At 37.2% G+C, this 14258-nt stretch overlaps 1 protein-coding gene across 20 annotated transcripts in view; it reads right to left on the bottom strand.

Moving 5' to 3' along the window:
- Fhit (fragile histidine triad diadenosine triphosphatase) overlaps positions 1-14258 on the bottom strand; it is a 1320449-nt gene that overhangs the window by 265761 nt on the left and 1040430 nt on the right. The window lies entirely within an intron of this gene.

The raw sequence follows: 14258 nt of genomic DNA on the forward strand, positions 1-14258 counted from the left end.
CGACATTTCTGAACATGAACTCATACATGAGCATACACACACATACACATGCATGTATTTGTTGTGTGTTTACGCAGATCCCCTACTTATGAAGGGTTTACATCCCAATTAGTCCATTATATACTGACACATTGAAGACCTAATCTGTTGTATATCACAGCTTAGCGTAGCCAACCTCAAACCTTCTCAGATCATTTATATACACCTACAGATGGGCAAAAGCATCTAACACAAAGCCTAATTTAAAAGAGCATGCTAAAGATTTCATTCAATTTATTGAATTTTGTACTGAAAGCCAAAAACAGAATGGTTGCTTAGGGATACTTTCTCAGCACAATAAAGTTGAAAAATTAAGTCACATCATCTTAAATTAGGGCCTATGTCTATTATAGATATAGTGTTTGTTAATAGTAGTTTAATTTTCAGATATAGTGGGAGGAAAAAAATGAAAAAACCTCTCTTGTATGTATTTTCTATTTCATTCTCTTCTCCATTCTCCTTGTTGCCTTAAGAAAGCATGATTATGCCTAGAGCTCAGTAGCAAACAAAAAAACTCCAGTCCTGCAATTGTTAGTCTCACCAGACTATCACGCACTTTGGCCTGTCACACCATTGGTAGAACTCAGGGCCCAAAGAAAATGTCAAAGGCTCAGCTAGACAGGCTTGATTTCCACAAGAGAAGGGAAAGCAAGCAAGCAAGCAAGCAAGCAAGAGAGAGAGAGAGAGAGAGAGAGAGAGAGAAAGAAAGAAAGAAAGAAAGAAAGAAAGAAAGAAAGAAAGAAAGAAAGAAAGAAAGAAAGAAAGAAAGAGGAAAGCGATTAATTTTGCTCGTAATCAGGAAATTCACGTCAATAGTAAACTAGAGAAAGGGGGCATTTGTTTAATCTGAGTTCATTTTTTAAGAGAGATGAAGGGAGGACTTTACCCACAGGGCATCTGATACTTAAAAAGATAATTATCCTTCTTTGGCAGGGCTGCTTTATTATCATGGGTCAATGAACCATTTAAAAATGAAGAATTTCCTTTCATTTCCTTTTAGCAGATTGCCAGCCTCCACTCCCACTGAGTTGCTTTTCCTTTGTGAAAATGGACCTTCCCCATCTTCGCCCTCCTTACTTTAATTTACACCCTCCCTTAGGCCCTGATTCCCAAACCTCAGCAAGATGACAACCATGTAAGCTTCCAACAATATCCATTAATTGCTGTGTTAGGCTTCTCTGCACACAGCAAGGGAGGTGGGAAAGGAATGGCGTTTTCCTTATCGATGGCCTAAGGTGAAAATGAGTGGACTAGATCTGACTACTTTTGCAGCTCATGTAAATTTAGTAACTTCAATGACACCAAACTTTCTTTTGGTATCATTTCTTGTCAGCAATAAAATATTATGTCAAGTTTGCTTATGAGCTGCTCATAGCTTAACTCAATATTTAAGAGTCAAATATATGGGGAATTAAGTCAAAAGGGGTGATCAGTCAGATGCTATATTCTTTGTAGAAAAAAGCTATGCTCCAGAATTACATCACATATGTATTTATTACTTTTATGGATCATTACTTAATAATATAGATCACAACAAGGTTGAACAGGTTCAACACATTCTCATTGAGGTGATATTTTCTATTTTTTTTGTTGGTTGTGGGGCCTGAACTCTGGGCCTGGGCTCTGTCCTTCAGCTCTTCAGCTCAAGACTACAGCTCTACCACTTGAGCCATGGTGCCATTTCTGGCTGTTTCTGCTTATGTGGTACTGAGGAATCGAACCCAGGGCCTTGTGCATGCTAGGCAAGCACTCTATCACTGAGTTACCTTCCCAGCCCCAAGGTGAATATTTTTTGCTAGCACATTTGTACAACATTGTTTTGATATATGCACACACACACACACACACACACACACACACACACACACACACACACACACACACACACATTCTCTACGACCTAATTCTTTGTTAAGAAGTTACCTTTATTTGCATATAGCTCATATTTATAAACAAGTGATCAATAAAAAGGAATAAAATGAATTTTTTTTTGTTGGTCAGGGGGCTTGAACTCTGGGCCTGGGCGCTGTCCCTCAGCTCTTCAGCACAAGGCTAGCATTCTACCACTTGAGCCACAGCACCACTTCTGGTTTTGTGAGTGGTTTGTTGGCGATAAGAGTCTCACAGACTTTCCTGCCCGGGCTGGCTTTGAACCATGATCCTCTGATCTCAGCCTCCTGAGTAGCTAGGAGTATAGGCATGAGCCACCGGCACCAGGCTAAAATGAACTTTTAAAGGTGTTCAATTGATATATGCTTTTGCAGGTGATCATAAGTATTATTTGTTTGTTATCCAGAAGACAACACAGGCATCTCTACTTAGTGGAAGTGACCACAAAGGCAGGCCCAGAAGACTATATGCAAGGAGGAATGGTATCTTGGTGTCTTGAGTCAAGCTATAGTATGCCTGGGTGCTATGCAAGTGGGGGAGCTAGCCAGAAGCAGTCACACCATTCAACAGAATCTCTAGGCCATTTGAGGAGATACTTAGGTCTAGAAAAGTAAGAGGCAGCTATTTTCCCTCGGCAGACAAAACTCTATGCCTTGACCTGACCACAGGCTATATCGGGACTATCACTTCCTTCTAGAACATTCCCTTTCCACAACCTTCTCTTGCAGGCTAGATGCCTGTTGCATCCACCTTCCTTCTGTTCTGCAAACACACAAAGCTCCTTCCTTTTGTTCTGGCTATGTTTTCCATCTAGCATTCTCTTCTTCATGATCTTCACATGACTGCTTCTTTCTTGTCATTCTGAGTCCACTTCCAAAATCACCCCCAGAGAAATGTTCTGTGACAATGGCTTTGCATTATTACTGGTTCCACTCATGTTGAGTCTATGTGAATCCTTTCACACCACTGGAACCTGGGCTGTTACCTTCTTTGGTCAGCAACTACATAACAGAATAACTAAGCTTCATAGGAACAAAGACTTTGCTTAGTGACTACTGTTTCATCAGTGTCTAGAATACCAGAATCATTTCATAAGTATTGAAGACAACAATAATTTAATTTGCAACCATTTATACAAGTGTAGGATAACCTGCAAGATTGTCTTTTCTAATCCAAAGATATTTATCCTTAATACCTAGCAGAGGAAGAACTAATGTTGGGTATGAACTGAGAAATGTTAACTTGTTTTTAGTGTAAACTAATCTCATATATGCACAAAGGAAACATAATTATGAAGGTTGTGGTGTGGACACCACACAGAAAGTTCCTGATTATTTCTAACACAACCACAGAAGTTCCTGTTATCTCTAATTGGAAAAACAAAGCATATGATGTACAAACATGTAACAGCAATCACATACAGTGCTACTCACAAGTTCATCTACGAATAAAAGAGTTTCTTCCAAATAAATGTATAAACATTAAGGGGAAATAAAATTAGCATTGCCTGAAGATGGTAGGGTAGGCATTGTTCACTATGTTGTCCTTAAGAAACAACACAGGGAAAGCAAATCAACTTTGAAGAAGAACAGATAGCTTATGTAATTCTACTCCCACTGTTTAGATGCCAGTTGCTTTAAGATAATATTACAGATGCTGTATAATTTGATTTTGAAACTCTTAAGCCTTTTAAATGAATATGATTTCTTCTTATACCTGAACTATAAGGATACATTGTCTTTTGGGTTCTGTTTATTTAGGATTAACACCTTGGCTACAATGTTAGAGGCTGCATAAATATAATTTTGCCAAACTAAAATGTAACTGAATTTAATACATGTTTATCAAGTACTGATCATGCGAGAAAATCTGGGAAAGTGATTACCAGAATGCTATCTGGCCTCGCTCTATACCCTACAGTATAGCAATCCATTGGGCAATAATGTTTTAAAGGAAAGAGCAGGGCATCAGTTTCAATTCAGGCCTTACGGTCGATGGAGATTCCTCACAGAAGAGGAAAAGCAAAGTTTTTTTTATTAAGCAGATGAAATCTAAACTAGGACTTCACAAATGAGAGATTACACTCAAACAGCAGGTTGGGTACCCATTAATTCATCCATTAATTGTGCAACTAACACAAGTTTTCAGTCTAGTGGCTGTGCTGGGATTCAGGCTGTCCAGATATGTAGGTCAGTAAGCTGATCTTGAGTAGTTCGCACTCAAATGTCCCAAACCACCACTCAGTGTAGCAACATCATAGCAACTAAGACAAAGTACTGATAGCACTCAGTACAGAAGATGCTAGATTGCACACTGCCTTGGAATATTAGATATACTCTGTTCAATTTCTAATTTAAATCATTTCTTCATTATTTTGACCAAAGTCTATCCTTTAAAATTGTCTAGCAACTTAAGGGTAGCCATCAGGCATTTATCCTGAAGCCAAAAATGAACATTTTATTTATGTATGTATTCTTATTTCCTTAATCTTTCCAGCAAAGCCATCTAGTATTATTATAATTTTCATTTTACAGATGATAAACATGACAGCTTTCAGAAAAGAAAATCACTGATATAGCACATTAAAATGAGATTAAAAGAATTAGCCCCAAGCCTATCTGATTCTAAAGTCCATGCATTAATGACCATGCCTGCTGACATACTTTGTATGACTCAGTCTCTGTCCGGCTTCTTATTAAAAGGGCACCCTGTGTTTCCTGAGAAGAGAACCAGAGTATTCATGAAATAATGAAGATACTGTGCAGAAGGCCCAAGAAACCCCTAGCGCTAGATGCAGAAAGCAGAGGAGACATACAATTCCATGGGCAAAGAGTTCTCAGTGATGAGTAGTGATGAAACTACCATCCTTCACCCCAAAGGAGAACCACAGGAACAGCAGGATCATCCTGCTTCAAGGGGTAAATGGGAGAAGAGAAGGAAGGACTCAATGCCTATATTTTGGCCTTTTTCTATTCTTGACTGTGGGTTTCTTCAAGGTAAATAAGTTGCCAGACTCTGGAGGAAGATGAGATACCACACTCGGTATCAGTGAGTGAGGTTTTCAGGTACAGTGAATGCCTTTGCTTGTTGGATCATTCAATTATTGGGAACCATTGACTTTCTCACAACACCATTTACATCATGAGATAATACCAGTAACTTGGAAAGGGCCCTTTCCCTTTTCCTCTGCATGCCCATCACCACCATAGTATTGACTCTACGTCCCTGTGAATATAAATACTTAGAGATTTTTGCCACATTAAAGTGGTGTGACAACAGGCGGAGTCCTAAGTTAAACTCTTTCTGACACATGGCTAACTCAGAATGCACAGTTTCCTTCTTAAGGAAATAAAAAAAACCTGAATTGAATCTTTTGACTAGTCAAGTGCCTAAAGTTGAGATGGATGATTATTTGCAAATGTGACCATAAGAATTGCTTCTGTCTTATCTGCCCATTTGCAACATGATTTTGATCCTTTTCTCATCAAGTTGATGGAGTCGATTTGCCCTCTTCTTGAATCCGAGCAGCCCTTGAGACTTACATTGAAGGGTGGAATACTGAGGAAGTGTTATTATGTGGTTTTCCAACATTTAGCCTCAAGAGAGAGACTTTGCAATTTAGGATTTTGTGATTTTGCCCTCCAGACAATTTTTTTTTTTTTGCCAGTCCTGGGGGTTGAACTCTGGGCCTGGGAGCTGTCCCTGGGCTCCTTTTGCTCACTCTACCACTTGAGCCACAGCACAACTTCTGGCTTTTTTCTGTAGTTAATTGGAGATGAGAGTCTTATGGACTTTCCTGCTCGGCTGGTTTTGAACCATGATCCTCAGATCTCAGCCTCCTGAGTATCTAGGATTACAGGTGTGAGCCACCAACACCCAACTTGAAAAAAATCTTAAAACAACACACTGCTCAACAGTCTGGCTATCCTACTGGATAGTAAGAGGTAAAAAGGAAAAGAACTAAGATACCTTAGCTGATACCTGAAACTTAACTGTCACAGACTGTCTAGCTCCAATATATAATTGTTGGTGGATTCAAAACCTCTGTCTCAGTTATGTACTGCTGCATTATAAACTACTGTAGAACAAGTAGTTTGGTATCTTTTGTTACTACCAGTCAGTGGCTATTATGTGTCTACTCATTCATATAACTACTTTCAGTTAGAAAGTAGACTAGGGACTGGGCTCAGCTGGCTCCACTGGGATCTTTGCTGCATCCACTATTTTATCTCAATCTAGAAGGAATCTCTAAGGCCTCTTAAGGCTATGTTCTTACCCATACTGTCTATCAAAGAAAATCACAAGCCAACCTATATTAGATGTAGAGAAAGAAAATCCATCTTTCCATAGGAGTAGAAAGATCACATTGAAAAGTGTTATGGGCAGTGGAAAGCATCCTGTATTGGAGTCACCATTAAAATAATCTACCACAATTGGCAAAATCTGAAAAGCCATTCTGAGGAATTTGTAGCCATCAAAAAGAATGATATTATAGCATTCATAAGGAAATAGAAAGACTTGGAAAAAATTACATTAAGTGAAGTGAGCCAGAACCAAAGAAAATTGGTTGTATGGTTTCCTTCATTTGTTGTAACTAGAATGTGCCTATAAATCTACAAGTAAACATATTGGATGGTAAACACACACATGCACACACACACACACACACACACACACACACACACACACACAAATGTACTTGGACATGATAAAGTATACTGGACTCTAGATATTGATACAGTGAGACCAAAGGAGGATATTCTTAGGAGAGGATCACAAGGGCTCAATAGCTATGTGCATATGATCATATAAAATGATGTTTATTGAAATAAACTCCAAGAAATGGAAATGAGAGGTTGTTTTGTTAGTTTGGGTTTTTTCCTTTCTTTTCTCCTTTGTTGCTGTTTTTGGTTTCTGTACCTTTTGTCTTGGTTTATCTGTTTTGGGGAGGGTGAAGGGTCACACAGAAATGGTGGGACAAAGGGTGAACAAATGCAGCAGTGGTACTCACTAAACACTATGTTGAAAATGAACTTGGCTGGGCATGGGGGTATGGGGAGGATAGTGAAAGGGCAGGAGGGGAAACCTGGGAGGAAACAAGGTAAAGGTGACATTGTTCAAAAAGAAATGCACTCATTACCTGGCTTATATAACTGTAACCCTTATGTACATCACTTTTACAATAATAAAAAAAATTTAATGGAACAGGTACCCAAGGGTGCCTTAGGTGCCCTACTAAGTATGCATAGCCATGACAAGTTAGAGACTCAGGATGAATCTTAAACATTAATTTCCTCTAATACCTTTATTATTAGATACAAAAAAAGAGTTAAATGCCAATTGATTTGTTCAAAGTCACATAGTCAGGAGGACAACTAGTGTTGAAGCTCTTTAGCTTTCCATACCAAAGCTCTTTGGATAGGGAGCACAACATTGTACTTTTGCCACTCTCAGAGCATTATACCAACAATAAAAATCCCCCCTCCAATCAGAGGCCCAGAATCTTTGTCAAAAACAAGCTCTAAGTAGTCACCACCAATCGCAGCAGTCATGTGACATGAGATTCACAGGCCACCCTTGTACTGATGCCTGAACCATAAACATGCTTAAAAACTCCTATAGTCAAGGACAAAATAAAACACTGCAGAAGTGAGACATTCTGGAGATTACACCAAATTTTTATTTAGTTACTATATTTTTTATTCAAGATAAAATGAATTCTGTATTCTCATTAAGAAAAATAATGATGATTTTTTTTTAAATGTAAGGTATTTCCATGCCAAGAAACATTTAACTGTAGAATCATGACAGAGAAATCGAAAATGTACTGATTCCGATTATAAAGCAAGGCAACAGAATATTATTCCCAGAATTGTTCAGACTTGACCCCATTTGTTTTTCTGTATCTGATCTATCCTAGAGATTTAAAACATAAAAGTCACCTAAACAAATCAAATCATCAAAATATCATTGACTTTGATGAGAGTCATTAGTGTGAATATACATGAAAATATAGTAAAGCAATATCAAAGAAAAGGATACAGAATTAGTCATTCTTTGGAACTAACAAAATACAGGTTTTATTCATCTCTACTGTATATATTTAGGTAGTTTAGGATCTGTATGTTACAGGAAAATTTCTAGACTGCATTGTAGACTTCTGCAGACCAGACTTGGTATAATCCATTATTCGTGTTCTACCAAAATATTCCCAGTTCTTAAAAAAAAAATGTAATTTTTAAGGATTGAGCTCAGGGTTTCAAATACTTTCAGCAGGAGCTCTACCATCAAGATACAACTCCAGTTTATTTTATGTTATTTTATTTTGAGAGAGAGTTCTGCTTAATTGCCCATCCTGGCATTAGATTTGTCATCATCCTGTTTCAGCTTCTTGAATAGATGGGATTATAGACATGTGCTACTAAACAGGCTACTTGAAAATGTTTAAAATAATTAAAAAAAAACTTAATGTCCCTTGAGAAAAAAATAGAAAGGCCTCTGAGCTAATGTTTAAGAGAAGAACTATTTTATCTGCTGTAAATAGCACAGGTGCCAAGCTCTTAATCAAAATTGGTAGCATCTAAAATGTAATCTACTCTTCACAATTTAGTGCTTTAGTAAATTTCCATACCAGCAAGGTAGAAATATTACCCTCTTCTCAAATTAAAGAAGGACAGTTCTGAAAATGCAAAGCTGCCAGTTTGGGTCACACCTTTCTTCACTGGATATTAACAAACCCATTTCAGTAATTCAATGTACTGTGCATGGGGTATTCATCAACCATAAGCACTAATGGCAAGGATGTAATTTTAAGCAAGTTTGATTTCCAGAATATGATAAAATCCAGAACAGCATGATTAAGATGAGGTGAGCACTGGGCTCACACTGTATCTCAAGGCTAGTATCTTCACAAATATCTATTTTCATGTTTTGTCTTAGGGAATCCTTTGGAACTGAGAGACATAGGGACTGCTTAGTCATTTGGGGAAAGAAAAGCCAGGAATTCATATCTAGTTAGGTAGAGTCCCCACGCCAACCTCACAACTTGAACAATGACGTGGATGCTGCAAGGTGAGATTACATTCATAGAAAGAAATCTGGAGGACGAAAGACAGGAGCATCCATCCTGGCAGCATTTTGGTAGCGTCTTCTGTTTAAATTTCCTATTTTTCCATGACTTTTTCAAGACAAAGGAATCCTACATTGATTGACATACATGCTTGTATTAAGTGACATAGATGGGAAAGAAGTAAATAGTAAGGAGAAAGAAACAATAGGTACAATATTTACAATGTCCTAGTGATGATCAGCAACCTTTTAGGTAGATTATGTCACCTCCCACTCAGTTTTCCAGATTCAGATGGTGAGGACCAAAATGTGAAAACTGCATAGCCAAGCTCAAGTACTTACTAAGTGAAAAAACAAGCTGGGGCCATGTGGTACAATTGCCCATGGTATTTTAATGCCTCCTAAGGATACAAAGGTCTTCATGAACATATTGCAATGTTTACCACAGTGGCACGGCCGACGTCAGTGCCACGAGGTATTTGTCATTCTACTGAAAAAAAAATCTTGCAGTCTGAAAACCGTGGATATGATGCAGTAAAAGAGCTTTCTTTACTGTAGTATTCTCTAGGGTTTTTAATGGGCTAATGTGCTTTGTCCAACACTATACAGTATTTATTGATCAACTTATTATTACGATGGTTAGTATTTGAAGATCATTATATAGCACAAATGCGCCAACAAATGATTGTTAGGAAGCCTAACCATTATTTCCAAGTCTCAGAGATGTCTGAAGGTTAAAATATAAGCTGAATAAAGACCCTAAATAATAATATAGGACGAGCTGGGCGCTGGTGGCTAATGCCTATCTTAGCTATTCAGGAGGCTGAGATCTGAGGATCATGATTCAAAATCAACCTGGGAAGGAAAATTCCATGAGACTCTTATCTTTAATTAACCACCAGAAAACAGGAAGTGGTATTGTGGCCCAACATGGTAGTATTAGCCTTTAGTGAAAAAGCTCAGGGATAGCGCCCAGGCTCTAAGTTCAAGCCCCACTACAGACATAAATAAATAAATAAATAATAAAAATAAATAACAATATTATAGGAAGAAGGAAGAAGGCATTCTTCTGCATTGAAAAATGTCAAGAATTGAATATTAAGATACATTGGCTGAGACATGGAAGTCAGAAGTGGCAAACAATTCAGGTTATTGCTATATCCAGGCATGCAGTAGAATTCTACCTCCTGGAATCGTGTGGTCCAGTGAAACTCAGAGTTGTAAGCAAATATGACAAATGCACCTTCAGGATTGAGTCCCTAAGTGACGAGGCACTCTGATTGCCCTAGTACGCTGGGCCCTGCTTAAAGATGAGCAGGAAGCTCTCTACTTGTCATCATCAGAGTGAGTGGAGCAAGTTTGCTTCTGAATAGGTTTTACCTCTTTTGCTAACTCCAACTGACTTATGGTACCTGCTTAGAATGTGATGGTAAAGAGGTTTCTGATGCCCTGATAGGGATCAAGAGAAGAAGAATAGGGAACTTTATTAGTTTTGGCTGCCATGAGGGAGGGATGAATATCAGCTTGGGTGCCAAGTATCTGCCATTCTTCAATTATAAAGCAATAAAAATATTTTCTCAAGGATTCCCTCTCCCCTTTTCTTAATGATATAGAAGTCATTTCTGGGTCTTGCAATGTCTCTGGGTAACCATTATGAAAATCTATTATTATTGTTATTCTCATAGAGACAGACAGAAGTGTCTGGCATTTAGATAATTCTGGTTAGAAGAGTACTGAAAAGGAAAATTAACTGTCACTCAAAAGTCTGTCCATGATGTATAAACACAGGAATGGGAGGATAGCAAATATGAAAATGTTATAAAAATGCTCTTAGGAGTTAAGAGTTGGAGAAATGTTGAAGTGGAAGAAATAACATGCACTTAGAGGCTGAGAAAAACATTTAAGAATCATCCACAATGAGTTATTTTTTAAACTACAGATGCTATGCTCTAGTATAAAAATCACTTCAAAAAGATTGTACAAAAACCTCTAAAGTCTAGCAAAGAACAGAAATTTACATTAAGAATTTGTAATTCACCATAAATTCCCTGTAAATTCACTGGTAATTTACATGTAACACAAACAATTGAACAGCAACTAATCATGTACATACTTTCATTATACCAGTAGGTAAATGAAGGATGGTCTGAGTCACCAGGACATGAGTGGGCAGAGTGAAATGAAATAATGCCCAAATTCCCATGCAACCAGAATTCTCCTAAAGCAAAGATTCCTTGGATTCTGAAACTGATATGGATTCCAAATTTAGGTTTGCTTATTTCACTCAAAAGTCACTAAAACTGTAGTTTCCATTATATTTTCAATACTTGGTCAAGCCAAAGAAGCAACTATTGGAATGTAAATATGAAAAGAGAAGAAGCATAAAAAGAGGACAAGAGGAAAAAGAGGAATGTATACTTAGCAGCTAAATATTCTTGGAAGTTAAGAAATTCATCCCTATAGACAGGACCAACTACATTCTCCGTGTCTTATGTAGAATTTAATTTAGAACTTCAATAAATGTTTGGTTAAAGAAGAAACTATATGTAGCTTTATTTGTGGCTTAATTTTGGAAAGAATTCATGAGTGATTTCTTCAGTGTTTCACAAACTATGTTGTCTTCACAAATCAGTAGACATACCAACAGCCAACATACTCAAATGTAAATAATTGAGAAATACACATTTAACTCTAAAAAAATGAATAAATTCCTAATCCAAAAGAGACCCAGTTTAAGTCATAGGAAAAAAAGTAGAAATGGCCTTTAGCCACGGTCAAAGTTCATTCCTTTTAAACAGAAAATTTGTAGATCATTAATTCCAGAAAAGTCTGAAGATTTTGTTCTACGCTATTTAATAAAAATGGTGAAATCTCTTCTGTGACAAATAGTAATGTTGATAGAAAAAAAGTTCTTTATTTCAAAAATATGAAAGAGAGCCTTAATTATGATAATTTGTCTTTCTCATAGAATTTGAATAAACGCCCACCTTACCCCCCAAATTCAGTCAGTCATCCATGAGCTAGCAGACTAAATGATGTGAGAATATTTTGTAGTGACAGGTATTCCACAAGTGTTTCATGAATGAGCTTTTAAATAAATGATTGAGTCAAGACCCATAGAACTAAGAATTCGAAAGATAAAGCCAAAATACTTTGGAGAACTTCATGTTTTTCATATATTCACTCAATAAATATTTATTAATGGAATGCCCTCTACCTGATAATGAGACCATAACACAACTCGATACACCTTTCCTTTTCTTCCCTTCCAAAGGTGTATATTCCATACAGAAAGAAGGCAAAAATCACATCCAAATGAAGTCAGAGATCAAATGAGAGAGCAAAGATGCACTGACTCAGGGAGAAGAGGATTTCCAGCCAAGCTTGCTAAGCTGGGGATGAGTTTGGTGCTTTCAGCAGAAGAGTCAAGACAGTGCAGGCTTTTGAGAACTTTGGTCAGGGGTCTGCATTTATCCTACCTGTGTGGAAGCTGCTGAACTATTTCAAACATTCGGGAAGTGGAAGTTTGTAACCAAATCTGAATTCTCTTTTAGAAATATCTCTCTCTAGGCTGAGTAAAATGCAAGGATGAAAGTAGAAGACCATTGGAATCTATTTACTGAAGTCGAGGTGAGAAAAATGGAAAACAGGCCTGGATTATGGTGGTAGCAATGGACATGCAAAGACCTGGAAATGGCTTGCTGTGGTAGGAGCAAAAAGACTTACTGATGGAGGCAAAGGAAAACAGACAGTAAATAAAACCTCAAGATTTGCATTTGAGAAGATAGATGGAGAGTAATGTAATTTATTAGATAAGGTACAGTATCATGGAGTTCACCAATAAGATTCCTTTTCTTCTTGAATTTACAGATTCCCCAGAAATAGATTTCTCTAACCTGGTGCCTAGATAGGATTCAAGGTTTTATTAACCTAAAATTGTTGGCAAAATGGTGAGGGGGGATGTATGTGTTTACATTTATTGTTTTCCTATGGTCTACAGTTTGCAAATCATTCTTCATCTTCACACACACACACACACACACACACACACACACACACACACACACACACACACACACACACACCACATACTGCAGTGAAGCTCAGTGGTAGAGCACGTGCTTAGTATAGGTGAGGTCTCAGTGTGTGCAAGACTATAAAGGTCTTATATCCCCCCCAGCAAAGTTAGAAAATTATTTTCAAATTAGTCCCCCTCCTCAAATAAGAAATGGGTTCTGGTTTTTGCTCATTATCTCTCAGAATTTAAGAGGCTCATTCCTCAAAAGTAAGACAAATGTTTGTTCTGTGTCTTAGTCACGTGCTGTCTGTCATTCATGAGCTGAACCCTGCTCAAAAGACAAACAAAAGATTTTTAAATGGCATAACATTAAAGTCATTTTAATCTGATTCAGCAGTGAGCAATTTAAGACATGTCTATTCTAACAAAAGACAGCTGGACACATAGATGATTATGCGATCCATTCAAAATTAAAGAATAGGCTAAATAATTTACAACAATAAAAATGCAGAAAATTCTACCAAGAAAAAGAAAAAGTCAGTAGCTCTCAGCACTAAAGGAGATAATGATTTTCAACTTTTGTTTCCAAAACAGGATGCAAAAGACATCTTAATGTCACTGTGGTAGCTTCCAGTATAGAATTAACTTAATCAGGCGGCCTCTAAAAACAAAGCAGCAATTCACTGAGGGGAGGAGGAGGGGGAAATCAACAGTGAACTACATTGCTAGGGTGTAAAGGAAGCAGTTTTTTTCTAGACAGTGACTTCTATGCAAATATAATTCAGCATTTATGATTAAGTTTCTAAGGCTTGTAAATGAAAAAAATGTTCTTTTCATCTGCTTCAAGATTTCTAATAAAGTCAACTGCCAATGACAAAGGTCTGACATCTTTGAAACAATAATAGTAGAGAAATGCATTCACTTAATCTTTTCAATGAAGAAGGTCTTCCTTGGAAACGGAGTTGCTTTTTCCTATCTCTTTCTTGCCCAGCTCTTCCACCCAGAGTTAGATAAATAGTTGTAGCTCCTTCTTTAGAGCTTTCCCTCCAAGAATAATATATGATGTTAAAAACCTAACAATATTAGATAATATTAGATAATACCATTGCATACCATAAAGTAAAATCTAAACAACTAATTTTTTAAGTCAATGGAAATGAATTGCATTTAAAGGGTTCCTTTCTTCAATATTATCTTCTTACAAAGATTATGCTAACATGAGATTTAAATACTGTTTCATTAA

The sequence above is a fragment of the Dipodomys merriami genome, unplaced genomic scaffold (genome assembly GCF_024711535.1).
Source record: "Dipodomys merriami isolate MVZ:Mamm:240054 unplaced genomic scaffold, mDipMer1.0.p SCAF_13, whole genome shotgun sequence".
NCBI classification, from domain to species: domain Eukaryota; kingdom Metazoa; phylum Chordata; class Mammalia; order Rodentia; family Heteromyidae; genus Dipodomys; species Dipodomys merriami.